Source organism: Schistocerca serialis, chromosome 4, assembly GCF_023864345.2.
Source record: "Schistocerca serialis cubense isolate TAMUIC-IGC-003099 chromosome 4, iqSchSeri2.2, whole genome shotgun sequence".
NCBI classification, from domain to species: Eukaryota; Metazoa; Arthropoda; class Insecta; order Orthoptera; family Acrididae; genus Schistocerca; species Schistocerca serialis.
The window spans coordinates 500,791,730-500,805,415 of NC_064641.1; positions in this window are offsets into that span (position 1 = coordinate 500,791,730).

The following is a 13,686-nucleotide window of genomic DNA, read 5'->3' on the forward strand; positions in this document are numbered from 1 at the left end:
ACTTTCGATAATGATCGAAAGTTCCTTTAAATTTGTGTGGTATAATAAATGGAGAACTTTGACACTGAAGTAAAAGAAGATATAGTATAAGGAAATCCACACTGCAACATTTATGTTAAACGTTAAAACAGCTGCCATAGACACACCACAAGCACTGTTTGACGTCGATAACCACAGACAGTATACGCTGCGAGACTAACCTTGCTGGCGCGTTCCCGCTTTACATATGCAGTACGTGGCGAAGATGTGGACACGCCGGCTGTCACAGAAACGAACGGGCAGGCCACCGTCCTGTCCTCTCGAGAATGCAACCAACGTACTACCGCCGACCGCAGTCAGACAACGACTAAACGCGCTGCTAAGCCTAATTCACAGAGCTAGCCGCACGGACGCCTTGTTACGGCTGGCATCCAATGAGAATGCATTACTGCGCCCGGCTCCTGGAGGGGGCACGTCGCAGAGCGAGAGAGAGGGAGCAGCGGGTCCAGGAGTGGGGGCGCCAATCGAGGGGAGGGGAAACCGTCGCCGCCGGGATTTCTCGGACGCCTGTGGGAATACGCAGCCGCCGCTACGGGCACGTCTATGCTCTCAGTCGATTCTGGGATTCGTCCTAAAAGCCAAGTCCGTTGTGAGCAAGAGCGAACTGCACGTCCATCCACTGTTTCTAAGAGGCACAATAGAGAACGCTGGCGGTATTTTCACGAAAAAAAAACTCTAGGAGTTGTGAATGCCATCAACTAAAATAAACACCGTTTCAGTGGATTTCTATGTCTTTTACTCATTTATTCGCGTTACTGCCAGTTGGTAATGTCAGCTCTTCAATACAGTAAGCAAGCTGTCGAAATAATGTCGATTGCTTCGTGTCTTACTATGGATTTGCAGAGTACCCGGCATTGTCCTGGTACGTATTTACTTAACTACTATTAGTCCATCTCCTCCTCCTCCCCCTCTCTCTCTCCATTTCCTTCTGCCTCTTCTCTCTGTCCCTCTCTACCTGCCCCTCTCTCCATCCATCTGCTACTCCCCCTCTCTCTGCCCTTCTCCTCCTACCCATCCCTTTCTCTCTGGCCATCTCCTCCTGTTTCCTTTCTATCTCCAACTCCTCTTCCCCCCTCCCCTGACCATCTTTTCCTCTTCCCTTTCTCTGTCCGTCGTCTTCCCCCCTCTCTCTGCCCATCTCCTCCACCCCTCCTAGCTCACGAACTATGTGACTTCCAATAATATAATTTTGCAGGTACATTCAGCAGCATATGTGTATACTGGTACAAAATGTGTCGCAAAAACAATAAGCAGTGAGGTAGTCATACATTAAAACGTCATGCCTGATGCGCAAATGAACAGCGAAAATGCAATAACCGATAAATTTTTTCCTTTCGTCATTATGTGGGGGGGAGTCAGTGCGACAAAGTTTCGTAAAGGTTTGAAATTATGTGTAAAGTTTGTTACAGGTCACTAAGAGCTCTCGTTATCAAATAGTGGATGAATAAAACATGAGTATTCGCGCGTCGTAGCTTACACTTCTTCATTACCCCCCCGCTCTCTTGCTAGGTAGGTGGTTCTTATTCCCACAGCGATTCTGTGCATACAATAAGAGATGTGTGTGTCAAATATGTTTGAAAGCTTTCCAGTGATTTGGGAGAAGATATGCAATACACAAACAAGCGTACATTCATTTTTATATATGTATGTATATCATTTTCTCCGTGGTCCGATTTTGATGAAATATAACCTATGCGGTGCCCCTAGCTACGCTGAAATTACCTGTGAAAGCCCCATAAAAATGCATCTAGTAGTTTTGAAGTTCAGCGGGTTCAGACAGACTAGAAAGTTTTACTATAACTTTAAATCAGCGTATCTTTTTTTCGTGATCCGATTTTAACGAACTAAACCCTATACGGTGACCCAAACCATGCTCACGTTACCTGCGAAAACCCCATGAAAATTCGTCAAGTAATTTTGCAGATTAGCATGTTCAAAGAGAGACAGGGCTGTTTTACAGATTTATTATTAGCATAAAAGACATACTAATAATAAATATGTATAAAATATAAAGTAATAATAAATCTGACTCTTTTTGAACATGCTAATCTCAAAAACGAGGACGGGTATCTGTTAAGAGGCCAGACAAACGTCTGGTTCCTGAAGAGGGGCATCATCCTTTTCAGTAGTTGCAGGGGCAACAGTCTGGATGACTGACTGATCAGGCCTTTTAACACTAACCAAAACGGCCTTGCTGTGTTGGTACTGCGTACGGCTGAAAGCAAGAGGAAACCGCAGTCGTAATTTTTCCCGAAGGCATGTAGCTTTACTATATGGTTAAATAATGATGGCGTCCTATTGGATAAAATATTCCGGAGGTAAAACAGTCCCCCATTCGGATCTCCGGGCGGGGACTACTCAGGACAACGTCATTATCAGGGGAAAGAAAACTGGAGTTCTACGGATCGGAGCGTGCAATGTCAGATCCCTTAATAGGGCAGGTAGGTTAGAAAATTTAAAAAGGGAAATGGATAGGTTAAAGTTAGATATAGCGAGAATAATTGAAGTTCGGTGGCAGGAGGAACAAGAGTTCTGGTCAGGTGAACACAGGATTATAAATGCAAAATCAAATAGGGGTAATGCAGGAGTAGGTTTAATAATGAATAAAAAATATAGGAATGCGGGTAAGCTACTACAAACAGCAAAGTGAACGCATTATTGTAGCCAAGACAGATAGGAAGCCCACGCCTGCCACAATAGTACAAGTTTATATGCCAACTAGATCCGCAGATGACAAAGAGATTGATGAAATATATGATGAGATAAAAGAAATTATTCAGTTAGTGAAGGGAGACGAAAATTTAATAGTCATGGGTGACTGGAATTCGATAGTATGAAAAGGAGGAGAAGGAAACGTAGTAGGTTGAAAATGTAATGGAGGTAAGGAAAGAAAGAGGAAGCCGCCTGGTGGAATTTTGCACAGAGCATAACTTAATCAGAGCTAACGCTTGGTTCAAGAATCATAAAAGAAGGTTGTATACATGGAAGAATCCTGGAGATACTAAAAGGTATCAGATAGATTATATAATGGTAAGACAGAGATTTAGGAATCAGGTTTTAAATTGTAGGACATTTCCAGGGGCAGATGTGGATTCTGACCACAATCTATTGGTTATGAACTGTAGATTAAAACTGAAGAAACTGCAAAAAGGTGGGAATTCAAGGAGATGGGACCTGGATAAATTGAAGGAACCAGAGGTAGTAGAGAGTTTCAGGGAGAGCACTAGGGAACGATTGACAGGAATGGGGGAAAGAAATACAATAGAAGAAGAATGGGTGGCTTTGAGGGATGAAATAATGAAAGCATCAGGAGGATCAAGTAGATAAGAAGACGAGGGCTAATAGAAATCCTTGGGTAACAGAAGAAATATTGAATTTAAGTGATGAAAGGAGAAAATATAAAAATGCAGTAAATGAAGCAGCCAAAAAGGAATACATACGTCTCAAAAATGAGATCGACAGGAAGTGCAAAATGGCTAAGCAGGAGAACAAATTTAAGGACGTAGAGGCATATATCACTAGGGGTAAGACAGATACTGCCTACAGGAAAATTAAATATTCCTTTGGAGAAAACAGAACCATTTGTATGAATATCAAGAGCTCAGATGGAAACCCAGTTCTACGTAAAGAAGGAAAAGCAGAAAGGTGGAAAGAGTATATAGAGGGTCTATACAAGGGCGATGTACTTGAGGACAATATTATGGAAATTGAAGAGGACGTAGAAGAAGATGAAATGGGAGATATGATACTGCGTGAAGAGTTTGACATATCACTGAAAGACCTGAGTCGAAACAAGGCCCCGGGAGTAGAAAACATTCCATTATAACTACTGACAGCCAGTCCTGACAAAACTCTGCCATCTGGTGAGCAAGATGTAGGAGACAGGCGACAAAGAAATCAGGTACTGACAGATGAGAAAATTACAGAACTATCAGTTTAATAAGTCACGGCTGCAAAATACTAACGCGAATTCTTTACAGACGAATGGAAAAACTAGTAGAAGCCGACCTCGGGGAAGATCAGTTTGGATTCCGTAGAAATGTTGGAACACTCGCGGCAATACTGAACCTACGACTTCGTCTTAGAAGATAGGTTAAGGAAAGGCAAACCTACGTTTCTAGCATTTGTAGTCTTAGAGAAAGCTTTTGACAATGTTGACTGGAATACTCTCTTTCAAATTCTGAAGGTGGAAGGGGTAAAATACAGGGAGTGGAAGGGGTAAAATACAGGGAGTGAAAGGCTATTTACAATTTGTACAGAAACCAGATGGCAGTTGTAAGAGTCGAGGGACATGAAAGGGAAGCAGTGGCCGGGAAGGGAGTGAGACAGGGTTCTAGCCTATCCCCGATGTTATTCAATCTGTATATTGAGCAAGCAATAAAGGAAACAAAAGAAAAATTAGGAGCAGGAATTAAAATCCATGGAGAAGAAATAAAAACTTTGAGGTTCCCAGGTAGATGCTATTTTTCTTGACTTCCGGAAGGCGTTCGATACAGTTCCGCACTGTCGCCTGATAAACAAAGTAAGAGCCTACGGAATATCAGACCAGCTGTGTGGCTGGATTGAAGTCTACAGACGTTAAAGTAACCTCTGGCGTGCCACAGGGGAGTGTTATGGGACCATTGCTTTTCACAATATATATAAATGACTTAGTAGATAGTGTCGGAAGTTCCATGCGGCTTTTCGCGGATGATGCTGTAGTATACAGAGAAGTTGCTGCATTAGAAAATTGTAGCGAAATACAGGAAGATCTGCAGCGGATAGGCACTTGGTGCAGGGAGTGGCAACTCACCCTTAACATAGACAAATGTAATGTATTGCGAATACATAGAAAGAAGGATCCTTTATTGTATGATTATATGATAGCGGAACAAACACTGGTAGCAGTTACTTCTGTAAAATATCTGGGAGTATGCGTACGGAACGATTTGAAGTGGAATGATCATATAAAACTAATTGTTGGTAAGGCGGGTACCAGGTTGAGATTCATTGGGAGAGTGCTTAGAAAATGTAGTCCATCAACAAAGGAGGTGGCTTACAAAACACTCGTTCGACCTATACTTGAGTATTGCTCATCAGTGTGGGATCCGTACCAGATCGGTCTGACGGAGGAGATAGAGAAGATCCAAAGAAGAGCGGCGCGTTTCGTCACGGGGTTGTTTGGTAACCGTGATAGCGTTGCGGAGATGTTTGATAAACTCAAGTGGCAGACTCTGCAAGAGAGGCGCTCTGCATCGCGGTGTAGCTTGCTCGCCAGGTTTCGAGAGGGTGCGTTTCTGGATGAGGTATCGAATATATTGCTTCCCCCTACTTATACTTCCCGAGGAGATCACGAATGTAAAATTAGAGAGATTAGAGCGCGCACGGAGGCTTTCAGACAGTCGTTCTTCCCGCGAACCATACGCGACTGGAACAGGAAAGGGAGGTAATGACAGTGGCACGTAAAGTGCCCTCCGCCACACACCGTTGGGTGGCTTGCGGAGTATCAATGTAGATGTAGATGTAGATGACATTGTAATTCTGTCAGAGACAGCAAAGGACTTGGAAGAGCAGTTGAACGGAATGGACAGTGTTTTTAAAGGAGGGTATAAGATGAACATCAACAAAAGCAAAACGAGGATAATAGAATCTAGTCGAATTAAATCGGGTGATGCCGAGGGAATTAGATTTGGAAAGGAGACACTCGAAGTAGTAGATGAGTTTTGCTATATGGGGAGCAAAATACTGATGATAGTCGAAGTAGAGAGGATATAAAATGTAGACTGGCAATGGCAAGGAAAGCGTTTCTGAAGAAGAGAAATTTGTTAACATCGAGTATAGATTTAAGTGTCTGGAAGTCGTTTCTGAAACTATTTGTATGGAGTGTAGCCGTGTATGGACGTGAAACGTCGACGATAAATGGTTTAGACAAGAAGAGAATAGAAGCATTTGAAATGTGGTGCTACAGAAGAATGCTGAAGATTAGATGGGTAGACCAAATAACTAATGAGAAGGTATTGAATAGAATTGGGGAGAAGAGAAATTTGTGGCACGACTTGACTAGAAGAAGGGATCGGCTGGTAGGATATGTTCTGAAGCATCAAGTGATCACAAATTTAGTATTGGAGGGCAGCGGGGAGGGTAAAAATCGTAGAGGGAGACCAAGAGGTGAATACACTAAACAGATTCAAAAGGATGTAGGTTGTAGTAGGTACTGGGAGATGATGAAGCTTGCACAGGATAGAGTAGCATCGAGAGTTGCATCAAACCAGTCTCTGTACTTAAGGCAACAACAACAACAACAACAACAACAACATAAAAGATATTATTGTTATTCAGTATGCTTGTGTTCTTAGCAATGTCAACATTTCTCGATAGTTCGATAAGAAAATGACTGAGTCTTCACTCCTTCTCCTTGTATGTACAGATTGCTCTAATTTTACTTTTTCCACGTTGAAAGCTTCTGCGAAACCGATTAACCTCGTTCGTACACACTACCTGATCAAAAATATGTAGACAGATGTTAGCAGACATTAATATGGGGTGTGACCACTCTTCACCTTTATGACGGCTTGAACTCTGCTCGGGATACTTTCAGTGAGCTGTCTGAATGCCTCCAGGCAAATGGCAGCGCATTCTTCCCCAAGAGCCGAAACTAGAAGAAAGTAGTAGTGATGGACACTGGGGTCTGGATTGAAACCGACGTTCTCACTCATCCCACAGCTGTTCCATTGGTTTCAGGTCGGGACCGTTACTGTCCACAGAACATTGCCTCACAGATGTTGCTTTATGACAAGGTACACTGTCATGTCGATACAACCAATCATCGTCTCCGAACTGTTCCTTATTGTACGCAGTACACGTTGCTGCGAAATGTGTGTTTATGAGGAGCTGTTCGACTATTCTAACTCACTCCTTTTAATTCTCTATGCACACTTAGCTGGCCTGCTATTAGTATTTTGGAAATTACGAGTGATCCCTTCCGCTGATTTTATGCGATGTTTTACAACCACCTTCCGCAGTTGTTGACACACTATGGTTCTTCTTCCGTGTTTCCACTTCACAACCACATTACTAACAAGCGATTTGGACAGATGTAGAAGAGTTGAAATGTTCCTGACGGATTTGTTAATCGGGTGACATGTAACGACTAGTCCACGTCTGAAGTCAATGAGCTCTCCTGCCCGACCCACTCTGTTTTTACTGCATCTCTATTGACAACACAACAGTCCCTGCCTCTTTTTTAGTGTAGGGTCCGTCCTTCGTGACATTTAGCGGTCATACCGCATTATATAGGGCTGTGCGGATACTTTCTATCATACAGTGTATACTGAAATGAATCTGGTACAACCACACACGGAAACGACACACCTTCAGCCACACCGAAAAAACTGTGTAATTTTGGGTTCAACGAAAACACTTTAACATACCTTCTTCTTTTTTGGACATCATCGTGAGAACTTGCTGCTCCGTAAGCATTCTTCATTTAAAATATAGCTCCATACAGTACTCAGTTTAAATAATTCTGTGTTCAGCATTCCATCCACTAGCACGATTGCACAGAACTGCCTCTATGTAGCTTTTACTTTATAAATATTCTGAAGAATCATAAAGAACAAGGCAATTATAGGGTAGACAACATTTCGACGTAGCATGTTAATTCGCGAGGGCATTCAAAATCTGTGCGCCTACTGCCTAGCTTACACGATATGTATACGACGCGAATACGATCTAGACCAGCGGTAGCCGAACTTCTTTTTATTCCCAGCGCCATTAATACTATCATAATTTTTCCGCTGCATCCCAAATCAAAGCGCTCGTCTGTCTAAGGCAGTCTAAGTGCACCGCTGATGTTAGATAAGTTTAAAAATTTAATAATAAATGAAACGTATTTTAAATTATAAAATGATTATTGAACAGATTTATCATTAATATACACACCATTCCCGACACCCTTACAGCGCAGCGGCACGTCGACCATACTCGAAGCCCCATTTCGTGGACCTTCAAGGCAAACCATGGTCTTATATTTCAGCGAGATAATGTCCGCCCATACATGGCGAGAGTTTGTACTGCTTTCTTCGTGCTTGCCAACCCCAACACTGGCCAGCAAGGCCGCCGGATCTTTCCCTGATTTAAAACGTTTGGAGCGTTATGGGCAGGGCCCTCCAACCAGCTCGGGATTTTGGCGATCTAACGCGCCAGTTGGACAGAATTTGGCACGGTAGCCCTGAAGAGGGCATCCAAAAACTCTGTCAATCGATGCCAAACTGAATAACAGCTTGGATAGTAGCCAGGAGTGGACAAACGCGTTACTGACTTGAATAAATCATTCAAGCTCCTGAAACTGTAATCATTTTTTGTCTGTACATGTACATCACATCTACCGATTTCCGTCCCATTCGGGGAAGTCCATCTTGGTGTGTAGTGTGTTTTTTCTTCTCCCTTGGAGTGTAATTAATGCGATGGATGAGCTTCTTCACTACATAGCTTCTCAAGTCTCGGAATCGACCTGAATACAACTACCCTTATTTCCAGGTACACATCAATTTTCGCATGGTATTTACTCTTTACCACAAGTTTCGCACAAACGGAACACAGCAAATGGAATTAGTGGTCGTCGATTTTTACTGCTGAGCAGCGGATATCTATCGATCAAAGATATCCAAAAAAATGTGAAGTTCCAAGGAACTACTACAATTTACTACCGCGAAACAATAACGATCCATACGCAAGGTAACAATATGGCTCCATGGCAATTTGGTATTATCTGCTTGAGTTTTGTGCTTGCAGTGATACTTTTACAATAGAGAAGGCTGTTCACAGTGGCACCTATAATATTAAAAGCTAATTCGGTTCATGATTCGTAGAACCATTTGCAGGTTGCCTGTCTAGGGGCTCCTCATAAGCAAGAAAAATTTGATTTTTAATATTTCATATGATTACTGATCGAATTTAAAATACTGTCATAGAACACTCATTAAGAGGGATAAGCCTACGTTGAAGGCTTAACGCATTAACGTACGTATTACAGTTAAGCTCTGTGTGTATACCCTTAGGCAGCGCACCTGAAGATGCGTAAATTATCCAAATTATATTTATCCAGCATCTGAGAAAGAGCACACAGAAAATTCCAACAAATTTTGAGCATAATTTTAAACTTCTTCTAAACTTCCCGCTTACATGCTTAATGTGTATCCTTATTATTGTCTATGGCCTAATCCAGAACATAAGTCAGTGGGTTTATAACTGTCTGCTCTGTGTCTGTAACTGTCGCAGAAGGTTCAATTGCTGCGATATTTTCTCGGTGCCCCTGTGGTACTGCCTGCCAACCCTGAGAGCCGCGACGCACAGTTCGAAACTACCAATCAGGACTAAAGTTAACTCGTTCGCTCGTCGTGTAACGTCGGCATAATTTACCAAAATGTCCTAGTACGGGTATCTGCGGTTTACGCAGCCTTAATGAAACTAAGCGAAAATCACATCTGATTTAAAATTGACAGGTAACTAACCGACGAGTAATATTGTCATCAGAATCAGCTGCCATTAGGAAAGTGAAAGGTTCGTTACGAATAGAATATCATGCCCAGATCCTTTTTTAGCTTTTCCGTTACATTCCTAAACCATCTCCGGCGAGTCCCACGATGATCACTTCAACAACACAGATGCTTGTTTTCTTTTCAGTTTTTGCTTGTTTAGTGCTCTTTGTCTAACCAGCTACATGTTACCTTCATATGCACACTACGCTGTGAAGGCTTTCCTTAAAATTTTAACTGCTTTATAATCTGGTAGTTGGCATATCTTAACTGTCTGACCCCAGTTTAACATGAAGGCAGCAACAGTCAATCCCCTGGTGGCGAAAGTGCTTCTTGAACCACACAGCCTCGTCCCAGAGGGAGAGTGAATTACGAAATGCTGACGCATTTCAGATGTAGCAAGTTCGTGGAATACACTTCCGTTAGTGCCGGGACCAGTACCCCTGAGTGCTATCAGACATTACCTAATAACCCCTCCTTCCACCTCACCATCATCAATATCAGCCCATTTAGCGACTAACTAAACTTTAACATGAAAGAATTTTCTTTGAAAACTTTTTAAAATAAGTTAAAATAAATTATATTTAGTTTTTCGTGGTTTTGTTAAGTCACGAACTAATGAGTGCTTGAATAAAACGTTATGGGTTTTCAAGACGCGTCAATTCGAATAAAATCCTCGAGCTTTCGATGACCATCTCCGCCATCATCGTGAGGAGTTCACTGACCCTTCTTAACCACTGCTACCCTTGTATGGCTCTCGTCTCTTATAACTGCCGTTTGCGTTTCTGTACTAACTATAAATAGCCTTTCGCTCCCTGTATGTTACCCCTGCCACCTTCAGAATTTGAAAGAGATTATTCCAGTCAGCACTGTCAAAAGCTTTCTCTAAGTCTACAAAGGCTATAAATATAGGTTTGCTTTTCCTTAACCTATCTTCTAAGGTACGTCGTAGGATCAGTATTGCCTCGCGTGTTCGTATATTTCTTCAGCATCCAAAATGATCTTCCCAGAAGTCGGCTTCGACCAACTTTTTCATTCTCTTGTAAAGAATTCGTGTTAGTATTTTGCAAGCATGACTAATTAAACTGATGGTTTGGCAATATTCACAACTATCAGCACTTGCTTTTTTGAAAATGGAATTACTACATTCTTCTTGAATGTCTGAGGGTATTTCGTCTGTCTCATACATAGAAGAGCTTCGTTATGGCTGGCTCTCCCACTAATATCAGTAGTTCTAACGGAATATCGTCTACCCTTGGGGCCTTGTTTCAACTTAGGTCTTTCAGCGCTCTGTCCAGTTCTTCACGCAGTATCATGTCTCCCACTGCATTTTCATCTACTTTCTCTTCTGTTTCTATAATACTGTCCGCAAGTTATCTCCCTTGTATAGACCCTCTACATACTCCTTCCACTTTTCAGCTTTCCCTTCTTTGCTTAGGACTGGTTTTCCATCTGATCTCTTGATGATCAAACGGCTGCTCCTCTTTTCTCCAAAGACCTCTTTAATTTTCCTGCAAGCGATATCTATTTTTCCCCTAATGACATATGCTTCTAAATCCTAATATTTGTCCTCCAGCCATTCCTGCTTAGTCATTTCGCATTTTCTGTCAATCTCATTTTGTAGACGTTTCTATTCCCTTTTGGCTGCTTCATTTACCTCATTTTTATATTTTCTCATTTCAACAGCTAAATTCAATATCTCCTGAGTTATCCAAGGACGTCTACTTGGCCTTGTCTGTTTACTTATTTGGTCCTCTTTTGCCTTCATTATTTCATTTCTCAAAAACTTACCCATTCGTCTTCTATTCTTACCCCTGTTCTTGAAAATTGTGCCTAATGCCCCCTGCGAAACTCTGAACAACCTCTGGTTTCAGCTTATCCAGGTCCCATCTCCTTACTTTCTTACCTCTTTGCAATTTCTCCAGTTTTAATCGGCAGGTCATAACCCGTAAACTGTGATCAGAGTCCACATCTGCCCCTGGAAATGTCTTAAGATTTAGAGTCTGGTTTCTAAATCTCTGTCTTAGCATCACACAATGAATCTGAAACTTTCCGGTGTCTACATCCTTGATGTGCCAGCATTTCACATTTGTAGTGGCTTACCTCGTACTTACGTTAACCTGCGATATTTTATTGTTAATCACTTAAATCTGATACCTAGGCAAATTCGTTATTCTACATCAATTATTTTTTAGTGTTATGATTTTTTTCTGTCAGTGTATTTTACATTCCCGCAAGGCGTTTCGGGATGTTCCGCGTCCAGCAGCAGGTTGACAGATATTACGGTCAGTATATAATGCATGCGGTTTTTGTTTCAACAACCTATAACACAGTATTACAGTATTGTCTTCACTTTCCACATCCAAGGTGGGCTGTGAGCTACTGCGGCCAGTAGGCAGTTGAAAGTCAATACTGAGCTTCACGGTGCGAATCTTGCGTTACAATGCTCGTTTCACTATTCAAAATGCGATGTATTGTATTCTTGACGGGAAACGTGAAAATTTAATCTTAAATTTTGATGCTATACATACGGGCTGCGCGCTTCTAACGTTAATTAAACACGCAAATGAATTTCTTGGTTACGGGTATAGGGGTGCTCTTATGTCAGAGAATAGTATAACTAATCGAAAATCGCTAATTCTGCCAGCTATCGGTATGGCATTCATAACGAACCATGCGCGTGGCGGGCCGGTATTTGATTAAACGACGCCAGGGGTGGGACGTGAACTACTGTCCCCGTTAATGGTGGAATACAGTTCAGTGAAAATGCATCGTGCTCGCTTCCGAACCACACTTTTTAATTCTTTTTTCCCCACAGAACGGATCATATCACTTACGCGATTACAATAGTATGTCCGTAATGCAAAAATCGTCAGCTAAACTCATTTTGCAGATCCATGTGTTACTCTGCGATCTTGGTACCTTACTTTCGCTGTTGACCAATTGGTATCCCACTCGTCATCTGGAAGTTAGTAGCGTACTGAGCACAAAAACAAGGGCCTTTTTATTTATCTTGTGGAACGAGCACTATGAATAGCATGGATACACTGGGTGAGAAATAGATTTTAAAAAGAATGAAGGGAACAAGAAGCCCTGTGGAAATAATAAAGAAAATATAGCTTCACCGATCATCTGCACCGCTCCAACTGGTGCACGAATATTACTGAGGCATAAAAAAAAGTGCACGCCGGAAACTTAGAGACTAATTTACTAGTCCCATAAAGGAACGATCGTATCGCCAAACCAAGATGACGACACTGCAGAGGAAGCATCGAAGAAACTATCATCCCGTGCGCAGAACTTAGGGATGATTATGAGGACGACGAAGAGAATAGAAAAAAAGAAGAAGAAGCAGCAGAACTTTAGCAAAACGGGAAAGCATACGCAAAGAATTTTCGAGCAGATGAGTTAGTTAGAACACAAGCACAGAACAATACCGTCCTTTATTAATCTGAGGTAGTCAAACAAAATCCTCTGAAGGAGACCTCGATCACCATCTACTGCACAGCTGTGACACCAGGAAGTGCCAACTTATGCACATCGTTGTATTTTTTCGTCATAATGAAAAGTGTCGGGATCGCAAAAAATGCAAAATTCCTTGGAAATTCGAATGTAGCCCCTTAAACGCAGAGAGCTCCATCGCATTACTCGAAAAAAATTGGTAATTATAAGCAAAATAAAAAATACGGATAAGTGCGAATAGTGTCGTGTCTAGGAAACCTGCATATTCGGTTCGCTAGACAAACATTCAAAGAAACCATACTAATGAGTTTTATAACAATACTTAACTTTTGCAATTACACAGATGTGTCGCAAGCAAAGGGCGTCATACAAAACAATCAGACTTCTTCAGTATAAACAATAAGTCTGTGCTACACAGAGAGTACAAGCGCAGTGATCTAGCATTGACGCTCCTATCTATTGTATTGTATTGTATTGTATGTTAACCGGGGACCTAGAAACGACGGAGAGGCTCCGTCCCCGCCGCAGCCGCAGTGGTCCACAAGTCGACGACGACTGCTGCAGTCCACTTCATCCCTCCGCCGCCCCACACCGAACCCAGGGTTATTGTGCGGTTCGGCCCCCGGAGGATCCCCCCAGGGAGCGTCTCACACCACACGAGTGTAACCCC